The sequence below is a fragment of the Trichosurus vulpecula genome, chromosome 5 (genome assembly GCF_011100635.1).
Source record: "Trichosurus vulpecula isolate mTriVul1 chromosome 5, mTriVul1.pri, whole genome shotgun sequence".
NCBI classification, from domain to species: Eukaryota; Metazoa; Chordata; class Mammalia; order Diprotodontia; family Phalangeridae; genus Trichosurus; species Trichosurus vulpecula.
This window is the reverse complement of record NC_050577.1, coordinates 168,864,511-168,877,239: the sequence shown is the minus strand read 5'-3', so window position 1 is coordinate 168,877,239 and position 12,729 is coordinate 168,864,511.

The window sequence follows — 12,729 nt, the reverse complement described above, 5'->3', positions numbered from 1 at the left end:
CTTTAGAAAACTTGATAACCTCAAAGGATAATCTGTGGTACAGCTTTCCTTTTGGTCCACTCTAAATATGCTAATCACTACACATGAACAAGTGTTAACTTTCATAGTTAGTATAACTATTTCTAGGCTATATAGTTGCTTACTAACTCTGGCACCAGTTAACAAGGCAGTCTTGCCTTAGGGTGTGATCTTGGGGGTTTAGGGGAGACACAGGCTATCAAGGACATTTTCCTTGCTATAAGCCCCCCTCCCAGCCCTGATTGCCGCTTCAGCATCACAGGATTCACAAGGTTCTAACAATTAATTAGCAATTACAGTGATTATTGCTGCAGCACCTCTAAAGGCACTGCTCTAAACATTTAGAAAGTTTTCATCCCTTTTCCCACCACTGGGTTTTTATGATGCTACTGTCTCCTGGTTAGCTTTTTACTGCTTGTGTTCCTTCTATCTTCTGGCATTCACAACCACTGACACCACCACCACTGCCTTTCCTCACCCCATTCTCCCCAGGATAACACTGTATCCCTAGGCATGCTTTCCAGTACTAGCTAAATTCAAATTTTGCCTCAAGCACTTACTGGCAGTTTGACCATAGATAAGTCGCTTAACTTCTCACAGCATGTTTTCTCATAATAATAATACCTTCCTCACAGACCTGTTATGAGGATCAAATGAGATAATATATGTAAAGCATTTTCCAAATCCTTAAAGGAATACATAAATGTTAGCTAACACTGTCCCTCATACCACCACCACTGCCCCAAACATTAGCCCTAGCCAGAGAGTTGGAACATTCCCTAATTTCCATTACTACTTCCAGACTTTCTCCCTTGCCACCATCCCTCAGCAACCTCCTCATTTCAGTTTTGTTCTATCCAAATTTGTCACCCAGTTTAGATCTTTATAACTTTTATTTACCAGACCCCAAATAATTTCCCCTCCTTTCTCGAGGAGCTTAAGAGTTTGATTGTGAGTCTGGCTTACAATCTTCCTCTCTTCCTTACCTGCTCCTCTTATTCTAAAAGAATTCAACACATATGCTTCCATTCTCTTAAATACCCAAACCTCCTAGTTTATCAATACACTCAAGTGTTATGGCCTATTCCTCCACTTTGCCATATCAACACACAAAGATGATCACACCCTTGACTTTTAACGAACTACAAAAGTTCCATGTCCACGAAGAACTATGAAATTCTTTTGTCCAGTTATAACCTATCATTACATCTCTTCCTATGCTTTGCTTCTTCGACTTGTTCTTTATCTTCACCAGGACCTGAAATCCCTCCATTTCCTTCTATAAATCCTCTATTTTCCTGGCTGTCATTCTTGTTCTGACTTCTCCCTTCCCAATCTCAATCCTTTAGTTAACCACTTCAGCTCTAGACTCTCCTCTACTCTGAAATCCCTTGCTCCCTTGTCCTTTCATTACTCATGTCTTGTCAAAACAAAACTTTAGATGACGCCCACCATCTGCCTCCTCTGTGATAGTCACGCAACTGTTCTAACTAAATTCACTACAAATTTATGCTACCTAATCTCAACTGAGCCCTTACTCTTCCCCAATTGATTCTCTGTCTCATTCCCCACAGTGACTATACAATTCTTGCCTCGTGTCTCATATCATCAGCTTCCCCCGCACTCTCAGCTGAGGATTTTACTTATAGTTCACTAAGAAAATAGAGGTCATTTGCATTGTAAGGTCCCTTTTTTCCTCTTCTCTACATTAATCGGTAAACATTTATTACGCATCTGCTGTGTATCAAGCACTGTGCCAAGCACTAGGGATACAACACTGCTCTCCAGGAGCTTCAAATCTATTGAAGAAGACAATATGCAAACAATATATAAGAAGCAAGCTATATACAGGGTAAATAGGAAATGATCAAGAGAGGGAAGGTACTAGAATTAAGAGTGGTTAGGTAAGGCTTATAGTAAGAGATGGGATTTTAATTGGACATTAAGGAAAGACAGGAGTTGAGGAGTGAAAATGTTCCAGGATTTGGGAACAGCCAGAGAAAAAAGCTTAGAACATGAGATAGAGTATCTTGCTCATGTAATAGCAAGGAGTCCAGTGTCACTGGATCAGAGTATGTGGTAAGAAATAAGGGATAAGTAGATTGGAAAGGTAGAAGGGGGTAGGTGATGAAGGACTTTGAATGTAAAAAATAGTATTTTATATTTGATCCTGGAAGCAATAAGGAGCCCCTGGAGTTTACTGAGGAAGGTGATGATATGGTTCAACCAATGCTTTAGGAAAATCATTTTGGTTGCTAAATAGAGAATGTACTGGAGCGGGGTGAGACTTGAAACAGGAAGACCTACCAGCGGGCTATTACAATAGTCCAGATGATGTGTATCCATATGTCACAAATCCTGGGGGTCATCCTGATCTATATCTTGCCACTACACCCAGATGACTCCAGAAGAGAAAGTAAGGCTGGTAACCTTGCACAGACCTCCCTCACTTAAATCCAATTCACTTCCAAGTCATGACATCATCTTCCTGATGTCATGGTCCTCCTCAGGAATGAGGGACAAAACTACTGAGTCTTCCCTGCCCTTAAAAAACCCTCACTACATCCTACCATTCCCTCATCCCTTATCTCTACTCTCTTTCTCAACTAGACTTGTAGAATTAATTGTCTGTATTAGTTGACCCACATTTCATCTCCTCTCATTCCTCAACTTTTTGCCATCTAACAAAACTACCAATGATATCTTTATTACCTAATGTAATGGCTTTTCTTTTCAATCCTCATCCTTTCTTACCTCACCTTATCATCTGATATCCTTTTTTCTCCTGGATAGTCTTTCCTCTCCGGGATTTTGTGACACTGCTCTCTCTACATTCTCTTCTTACCTAACTATTCCTTCATTGTCTCCTTTGCTGGAGCATCATCTCTATCACTCCCAGAAACTCTAAGTATGCATCAAAGGTCTGTCCTAGGCCATCTTCTCTCTATACTCTCTCTCTTCAAACCTCATCAGATAGTAATGATTTAATTATCATCCACTCTGCAAATGATTTACAGCTCTATATATCCAGCCCCAGTCTCTCTCTTGAGCTCTCATACCACATTACCAACTCTCTATTGAACATTTCAAACTAGGAGTCCCATAGGCATCTCAAAGTCAAATATATTCAAGATAAAAGCCATTATTCAAACCTCTTCTCTCCTGATATTTCTGATTATTGTTAAGGATACCATCATCCTTTCAGTTACCCAGGTTCACAACTTCAGTGTCATTTTTTACTCCTTACCTTCAACCAACATCCAAGCAATTTTCAAATCTTATTGTTTCTATATCCACAAGATCTCCAGTATCAATCTTTCTCTCAACCCACATAACCCTGGTTCAGGCTGTTATCAGTACTTTTCCACACTATTGCAAAGGTCTCCTAATTGATCTTCCTGCTTCAAGTCTCTCCCCTTTCAATCCGTCCTTCACATACATGGCAAAGCAATTTTCCTAAGTGTAAGTCAAATTATTATTATTATTATTATATCCCATGAATTCCAGTGGTACCCTTTTACCTCTAGGAATAAATACAGTCAATCCCCAACATTCACATGTTTAACTTTTGCAATTTGAAGCACTCATATGATTTTATTAATAACCTCATTTTCACTTTCATGTTGGCAGCCACACACATTCATAGCTATGTGCAATAGAGAAAAGAATGAGAGACGTAATGCCTAAGTTTGTGGAGTGGCTGATATCCTACCAGGCACTACACTGGTCTTGTTCACCCTACTATTGTAAAGAGCTCCCCGTGCATTCATTGCGTATTTTCATTGTTTGCCTTTAAAATTCAAGTTTGGTGTTGCAATTACATCCCCAAAGCATAGTACAAGTCCTTTGGGCTCTGAGACCAAGGGTGTAAAGTCAGCGATGCAATTGGCACTATCTCCCATACCTAAAATGCAATCCCTTCTCTTCTCCATCTCTCAGAATCACTACTTTGCTTTTGCTCACTCTCTCCCTTCTACAGGATGCCTTCCCTGATCCCCCTAGCTCTTAGTGCTTTCTCCCTTATCAGATTTAACATATACATACATCTTATTTTATGTATTGTATCCCCCCCGTAGAATGTAAGCTCCTTGAAGTCAGAGACTTTGTCTTTTTCTCTTTGTATACCCATGTGCACTGAAGCACCTAAAAGTACATAATGAATTGGAAACATTCAAGGGGCACCACTGACTATCAGATACAAAAAAATCCTAAATTATGCTTCTGTGGCTAAATGATTTAATGGGGATACTATGCGGCTAATAATGATTTTTTTAGCTCTACCCTAAGAGAAATTTTAAGGTACTTTATTCCAGTATTTCAGGAAATATAAGTTGTATCAAGATACATGCCTGAATTGCCCGGGTGAAGGAAAAGGATGAATAAATTCTCATATTAAGATATTGTCTTGAGAAATGATAAATACAAGGAACCAGAGAAACATGGGAAGATTTGCATGAACTAATACAGAATAAAATAAACAGAAACAGAATAGCAACATACAACATGACTACAGCATGCAAATATAATTAAGGAAGTCGAATTCTGAGTAAAAGAAAAAAAAATAGGGGTTCCAGAAAACAGATAATGAAAACCACCTCTGTATTCTCTGCAGAGATAGAGACACTACTGGGTTAGAGAATGTTGTACTCATTTTTCAATTCAGCAAGTTCTTCTTAACTGCTTTTCTTTGTTGCAAAGGACAGTTTAATTCTTTAGAGTTGGGGGAAGGGATAATGCATACTCAGAAATTACTGTGATGTAAAAACTGAAGGCATCAACAAAATGTATTTTCAAATAAATAAATTATATAGGCAATTAAGCAGAAATGGTATACTAGTTTATGGCTATGTTATGTGGATTATTGCCTCAATTCTCTACTTTACTTTTTAATGAAGACTTGACCCTGTAGTATTATTAGAACACCCAAAAAAACCTAAATGACCTCCTTTCCTCAAAGAAGTGCCAGTGGCAAGTAATCCTTATACAATGTCTGTTTTTAGTGTGACTTAAAGCATTTGTCTTCCTTTATACTATTGTTTTTAAAATTATTCTTCTGAAGGCTTTTGAAAGAAAAAAAAGTCTAACCATAAAGTTATTCTTAAATAGAGTATACTAAAGGATAGTTGGGAAATAAAGGTATATATCAGAATTATTTCTTATAGAAAGGTGAATGTACTTCAATATTTGATACTCTATATTTAATTGTACTTGTACTTAAGTATGATGTGCCAGATCTTAAAACACCCCTAAGCTTCTCTCCATCTCTCTCCTGACTGTCAGAGTTTCCATTTCTGTTCCCTTCCAGGTACTCTCTTTCCTCCCCCTGCTTTTGACCTCTCTTTTATATATTGTCTTCCTCCATTGGAATGTAAGCTTCTTGAGAGTAGGTACTGTTTTTCTTTTTGCCTATATTTGTATTCCCAGGACTGTGCTAAGTGCCTGGCACACAATAAGTACTCAATAAATGCTTTATTTGTCTATCTAAACTGAAGCAACAATGGTTTGTTTTCCAGTTGGAAAAAGGGTAGGAACTTGGAGTCTCCCAAAAGTAGAAAGAAATAAAGAACAACTATTTAATGTCTTATCAAATTTAAAATTACATTTCACAAATATAAGAGCTCTGGAGGTACGGCCCAATACACACCAAGGAATAAAGATAGACTGACATCTGGATTTCATTTTTTGAAACTGTTATATATAATTCTAATGATTATGCTGAAAAACTTTTGCCAAAGGTAACAGCATATGTTTAAATCCCCATGGAATTCTATACTAACTGGAGCCCAGAGTACAATTAGTGGTAAAAAAAAAAAAATGAAAATGCAAAAAAAATCTTAAAAGCGAATTGTTCTATCTTTGTTCTCCTACTATCATTCACAAAACATGGATGCATGGATTTTGTAACAAATACTTGACAACTAGAAACTCTGCTTCATTGTCAAATAGTTTTCAAATAATTTTTCAAAGAAAATATGTAGGAAGATTTTCTCAGGGTAGGGAAATATAAGCTAATGAAAAGCCTGGCTACAAATTAGTTGCCACAACTTTAATAGATCTCCAAATTCTATAACAAGTGTGTGCTCTACTATTGATGATAAAATTAGCTCCAATGACCATGTGTAATATATATGTGTGCGTGTATCTGTATGTGTGTGCATACACAGATACATCTTTGTTATACACACACATATATATATATATATATTGTGTGTGTATGCTAAAAATTTCTGCAATAATCATCTGTATGTGTAGGTATGGATAAAATAACTAATGTAAAACCCATAGATCCTTCTATATTGTCTGTAAAAAATATCCTATGGCTATAATTATAGACTATAAGCAGAGCCTATCTCTCAGTATGTTGCCAGCAAACTTTTACTTGAGTCACCCTATTTCTCATTTCTGAATCCCAATTCATTTTGTCATAATTATTTTCCAGGAATCTACAGCTATGCCATGCTTAAAAAGGCAAATGGATTCATTATCTCATCAATATGGATATTTCTTCCAATAATGCAAATTACATTCTATCCCTGCTTCCCCATCCTGTGAAATTCTTGTCCTTGTTAGCCCATTAGTTCACCACAGGGAGTCCACCTGGGATGTTTCCTAATGTTCTCCTCATATTATAATGATATTATTTGGGGACAACATGGGCTGTCCATTGGTTATTCCTTACTCTTGCCTCGTGAGTCCATCTTCTTTATAGGAAGTCCTATATTAGGACATAAAATATAATGTCCTTCATTAAAGAGTCCATCTCCTTAAGAGCATTCTTCATCCTAGTATTTATTCAGTATTACATTATTACAATATTACTATTCTAATTTATGATGCATTGCATCCCACTCACATCCATCAAACACCTCTCCATTATCCACTGATCAATACTTATTTTTAATTCTTCAGAGACTACAATGTTCTAGGACTTATAATCATAAAATACGGTTGCTGTTGGATGGCTATAAGCGCGTGGTTTGTCATTGTATCTCAGCCATATCATATTGTTTGTAATTATATCTCAGCCATAGCGCATTGTTTGTAATTGTATCTCAGAGCATCTGAAAGATTTTTTCTGCCCAACCTGCTTATAGTTTCCATGCCAACTCCCCATTCAGCAGTTTTTTTTAGATATTGCCCCACAGTTCTTCCATTCTCTGCTTATGTCCTAACCGGCAGTGTTTTGTTACAAAGTAATGGCAAGTTTTCAAAAACTTTTTTGGAATTTCAGAGAGATCCCGACTCTATGGTATTTTGTTTCTGTTTTAGTGATAGGAAACATTTGCCCTTGTCTACATTATGATTTCTGCTATTAGTAACTAAATACTTTTACAAACATATTTTGGTTGTTATAAAAATGCTATTTTATTATTTAAAGATATTTTTAAAAACAATTAAAACAACAATCTTCAGTACAAATCATTTTGTAAAATTAACAAGATAAATGCAAAATTAGAAAACAAGTCAAATTATATTTAAAAAAAAAGAAGAGTGCATTCATTTTACAAACAGGTACTGAATATTTTCTCTGTTAAATTGCTTCTTTCCTTCAAGTTATATTAATGTATACTTCTTGCTTTGGGAAACAGAATGACCTTAACCCTTTGGAGCCTGCCCAATAAACAGTTTTTCAAATATAACTAACTTTAAGAGGCATAAAATAAACACTAGTTGAGCCTAAAGTGCTAGGCCCAGAGTCTGGAAGATTCATCTTCTTGAGTTCAAATCTGACCTCAGACACTTACTAGCTATGTGACCCTGTGCGAGTCACTTAACCCTGTTTGCCTCAGTTTCCTCATCTGTAAAATGAGCTGGAGAAGAAAATGGCCAATCACTTCAGTATCTCTGCCCCCCCCCCCCCAAAAAAAGCAAGTAGGGTCATGAAAAGTCAGACACAACTGGAAAATGACTGAACAACAACAATAATGATAGCTGAAAGACATATCTCAGCTATTTAGCCTTTCCTTAATATCTTCAGTTTTATTTTCACACAAGTTGCTAAACTTCATTCTCTTAAAGTTATACTTCTATAAATCTATGGACAGAAACTCTTTAAAATATATATGTGGAATTAGGATCATATCAACATCTAATTTAGTTTTTGAAAACTGCTTATAAACCTATTTACATACATACTATAATCCTAAATATTGAATAAGCTTCTACATATTGCTCCAGTTTAAAAACTTTTATATTGCAATTTTTAAGCTTTTATAACTAGTCATCCTAAAATATAAGGTAAATCCTTCATCCTGAAATAAACTCCGTAAGTACTCAAATTTGCTCTCAAGGAAAAATTGAAAAGGCTATTTGGAAATATTTATTTTACTTATATAGTATGATACTTAGTCATCTTTAGATTATAATACATAGCATTTAGTTTCTGATGATTCATAGTGCTCAGAGACTCATTGACCCAGACAAGCATTGAAGTATTTCTTTGAAAATATTTAAAAGTAATAGTTAAGTTTGAATTCATGTATACCAAGTATGCTCTGAACTCACTCTTCCTCAACAAGGCCAGCTGCATCTCCCTATTTAGAGGGTGTCCATGAGGAATCAGTCTATCTCTTATCTAATGCTTCATCTCGAGCCCCTCACTGGTTGTATTTCCCACTGTTGGCCACCCATCTATGCTTGCACTCTGTTCTATTTAACCGATTAACATCAATTAGCTTTTATGAATAGATATTTATCTTGAACGTATAGTAAGAAGAGAAGTACTTATATTTCCTTGCTCCAACATCTGAAGGATATACTCTCTCCTATCTCTGGGGAGAATGGGCTCAGACTTAGCATAGCACAGCATTGGTCCCATAAAGTCTACATGCAAGTGTGGCATCAGTAATTGATAAGTTCTTATTTCAGCTACCCCTGACCTAGATCTAGGGATTGGTCCTTGGACACTGATGTTGGGATGGCTGCAAAATCTGGTATAGATTCGACTCCCAAACTCCTGGATTCCTAGACACCAGTACACTCAAATGCTTTGCTCTCCTGATCTTTCAAAAATCAGCATTTCATAGCCTTCAATTCCTCCACCTAAAATGAAAGAACAAAGAACCAAAGCATATTTTCATGGAGGGCCCATGGTCTTTCTCCTTAGAATATTCTCTCTTGAAGAATGTTATCAGTGAAGGAGTCAAATGTAGATCAGAGATCCACCAAAAGAGAAGGCCAAAGCAAACTGAGGCCTTCTGAGGGCATCCCTAATTCTAGTTCTTCATTTGCAGCCAATTGAAAAGACTACTGTCTAACATCTGATTCACAGACTAGAACCAATTATAGGATATATATAGTGGCCTCTCCGAGTCTCTCCAAGATACTTCTATTATACATCACCATGACTCTCCCAGAGGCAGAATCCCCGAACTCTTTCACATGGAGAGAGTAGTAAGAGACATTGTGTGCATGCACCAGTCCTCTATTACACATAGATAAGCGTTTCATCAACTGATCATCAGGCTGATTTACAGTCAATTAAAAGGGAACCTAAGGAAGCAAATATGGCCTACAGTGTCTGGAGACCCAACAAATTTGAAAATCTTTCAATAAACTCATTCTTTTGTGTCCCTTTGTCAAAAAGTCATAAGGCCCTGGCAATGGGACTAGATTAGTAGTAGGTTCTATAAGAGCATAGCTTTCCATGACCTTGTGATAGAATCGTCTCTTTAGTATTCTCTGTGCTTAAGTCTTCAAGATGCTCAGCAGCATGGTTAGCTGTCCCTTGCCTACCTAACCAAGCCCCCTGCCTCTAAGTACTTCAAGTGAGGCCCAGTTACTGTTTTACTCACCAACAAATAACTATATTAGCATAGTAAAGAAAGCTTAGCGATCAGGACAGGAAGACAACAGCTGCTGCTAATTTTGCCACTGCTGTGCTACCTGCAGATAATGCATAAAATCCAGGAAAAATGGAGCTTCCCTGCTGGTGTCTGAGGCTAAATAATCATACGGCTGCTACAGAGCTTGTTATCTGTTGAGAAGAGAGCGAACAAGAGCTAGGTAGGACCTCATCATAGTGGAAGACAGGGACTAGTGTCCTTGGATAGCTTTCTTTGTGTGCCTGTGTTTCTTAGTGTTCTCTATATATCTTTGGAAATCTTGCAACATAAGCTATCTTGCTTAGTGTCCTAAGATCTTGAGCACAAAGAATAATAAGAGGAAAGAAAATGATGAATCTGTATCATGAGGTTCCTGCAACTTGTGTTTTCATAGGACCTTCTAATCCAGTCCCACTGCCAGGACCTTTGATAAAGAGACATCCAAGAAAAAGAATTTAAAGAGCATTGTCTGTATGAACTCTGATCAATGTAGTGACCAACCATGATTCCAGAGGACCAATGACAAAACATGCTACCCACCTCCTGACAAAGTAATGGATTCAACATGCCAAATGACAGGGAAATGAGAGAAATTATTGTTAATAACCAGTTAATATCAGGGATCCCGGTTTTTCCCCCTTTCTATTTCTTCACTTAGTTACTAGGTCAAAGTAGCCTCTGAAGGACAGTGCTGATTATAAAATTGGGTTCAGTCTTGGGTGGGACCACACCCAACTGGGAAAGCTTAGTTCTGATTAAAAATAAAGACCACCTTATCAGGTGAATTGGTCCATTGTTCAACTACATAAGTAGTTTGGGTGGAGGATAGATCCTTTTGTATAGATGGCTAGAGGTGAATGATCTGCATGTGGAAATGAGCTTCTTTGTCACTCTTTTGAGTGACATGATTAGAATCACATACCCAGCCCCTCATCAGAATAAGCCCACTTCTCATTATAACATTCATTCTCTCATTAATTGTTAACCAATCAGAGTTGCTTTCCACCTGTTGGGAACACCCATTCTTCTATGGGTAAATGTTCAGTGGTTCCTCAAGTTTGTCTTTGGCTTCTGAGAAGGTCACTGACCTCATTTTATTCATTATTTGCTAGCCATCATTAATAAACTGATTATTAATTACCCAGAAATTATATCTCTTGGACTTTTCATTCATCAAAGAGAGATTTAAAATATCCTCATCAAATCTTTTTCCTTCTTCATCTTCAGTCCTTCACCTTCTGACAGGATTATGACAGAATTTCAGAGTAAGAAGTAATTTTATAGACCATCAAGCCTAACCCTTAACAACAGTTAACAAAAGTTCTTCTACAACATACCCGACAAATGCTCATCTACTCTTTTCTTGATGACTCCTTTGCTGCCTATTTTTCTACATAGTTTATATAGTATTGGAATCATTTCTTCTGTAAGTGTTGGGTAGAATTCATTTGTAAATCCATCTGGTCCTTAGGAAGTTTTTTTAGGGAGGTCATTTATGGCTTGTTCGATTTCTTTTTCTAAGATAGGGTTATGTAAGTATTCTATTTCCTCTTCTATTAATCTAGGCAACTTTTATTTTGGTAAATATTCATGCATTTTGCTTAGGATATCAGATTTCTCATTGTATAATTGGGTAAAATAGCTCCTAATAATTTCTTTAATTTCATCTTCATTGGTGGCAAATTCACTCCTTTCATTTTTGATACTGGTAATTTGGTTTTCTTCTTTCTTTTTTAAATCAAATTAACCAGTGGCTTATCTATTTTGCTGATTATTTTTTCATGAAACCAGCTCCTAGTTTTGTTTATTAGTTCAATTGTTTTCTTAACTTCAATTTTATTAGTTTCTCCTTTGATTTTCAGGATTTCCAATTTGCTGTTTAATTGGGAATTTTTAATTTGTTCTTTTTCTAGTTTATTTAGTTGCATGCCCAATTCATTGGTCTGATTCTTCTCTATCTTATTGATGTAAACATTTAGTGATATAATTTTTACCCTTTTACAGCTTTACTGCTGTAAAGTACCCTTTACAGCTTTGGCTATATCCCATAAATTTTGGTATACTGTCTCATTGTTGTAATTCTCTTTAATGAAAGTATTCATTGCTCCTATGATTTGTTCTTTGAACCACTCATTCTTTAGGATTAGATTGTTTAATTTCTGATTAATTTTAATCTATGTTTCCATGGTCTTTTATTGAATGTAATTTTTATTGCATTATGGTCTGAAAAGGATACATTTAATATTTCTGCTTTTCTGCTTTCAGTTGTGAGATTTCTATGCCTTAATACAGGGCTGTCCAACCTTAGATTTTTATTGAAACAATAGACAATATATTTTGATTTGCCATTTTAGTGAGAGCTCTACAGTAGCTCAGCTTCATTTACTAAAACATTTATGTAAATTTCTGTGCTTGTAGGTAAGCCACATAAATCACACTACAGGCCACATTTTGGACAGCCTTGTCTTAATATATGGTCTATTTTTGTACAGGTACCATATATATCTGAGAAAAAAGGTACATTCCTTTCTATTCCCATTCAATTTTCTCCATATCTAACTTCTCCAAAATTCTATCTCTCTCCTTAACTTCTTTCTTATTTATTTTATAGTTAGATTTATCTAGTTCTGAGAAGGGAAAGTTGAGGTCCTCCTAGTATAGTTTTACTGTCTGTTTCCTCCTGTAACTCATTTAATTTTTCCTTTAAGAATTTGGATGCAATGCCATTTGGGGCATATATGTTTAGTACTGATATTACTTCATTATTTGTGGTACCTTTTAGCAAAATGTAGTTTCTCTACTTATCTCTTTTAATTAGATCTATTTTTGCTTTTGTTTTATATGAAATTGTGATTGTTACCCCTGCTTTTTTTTTAACCTCAGCTGA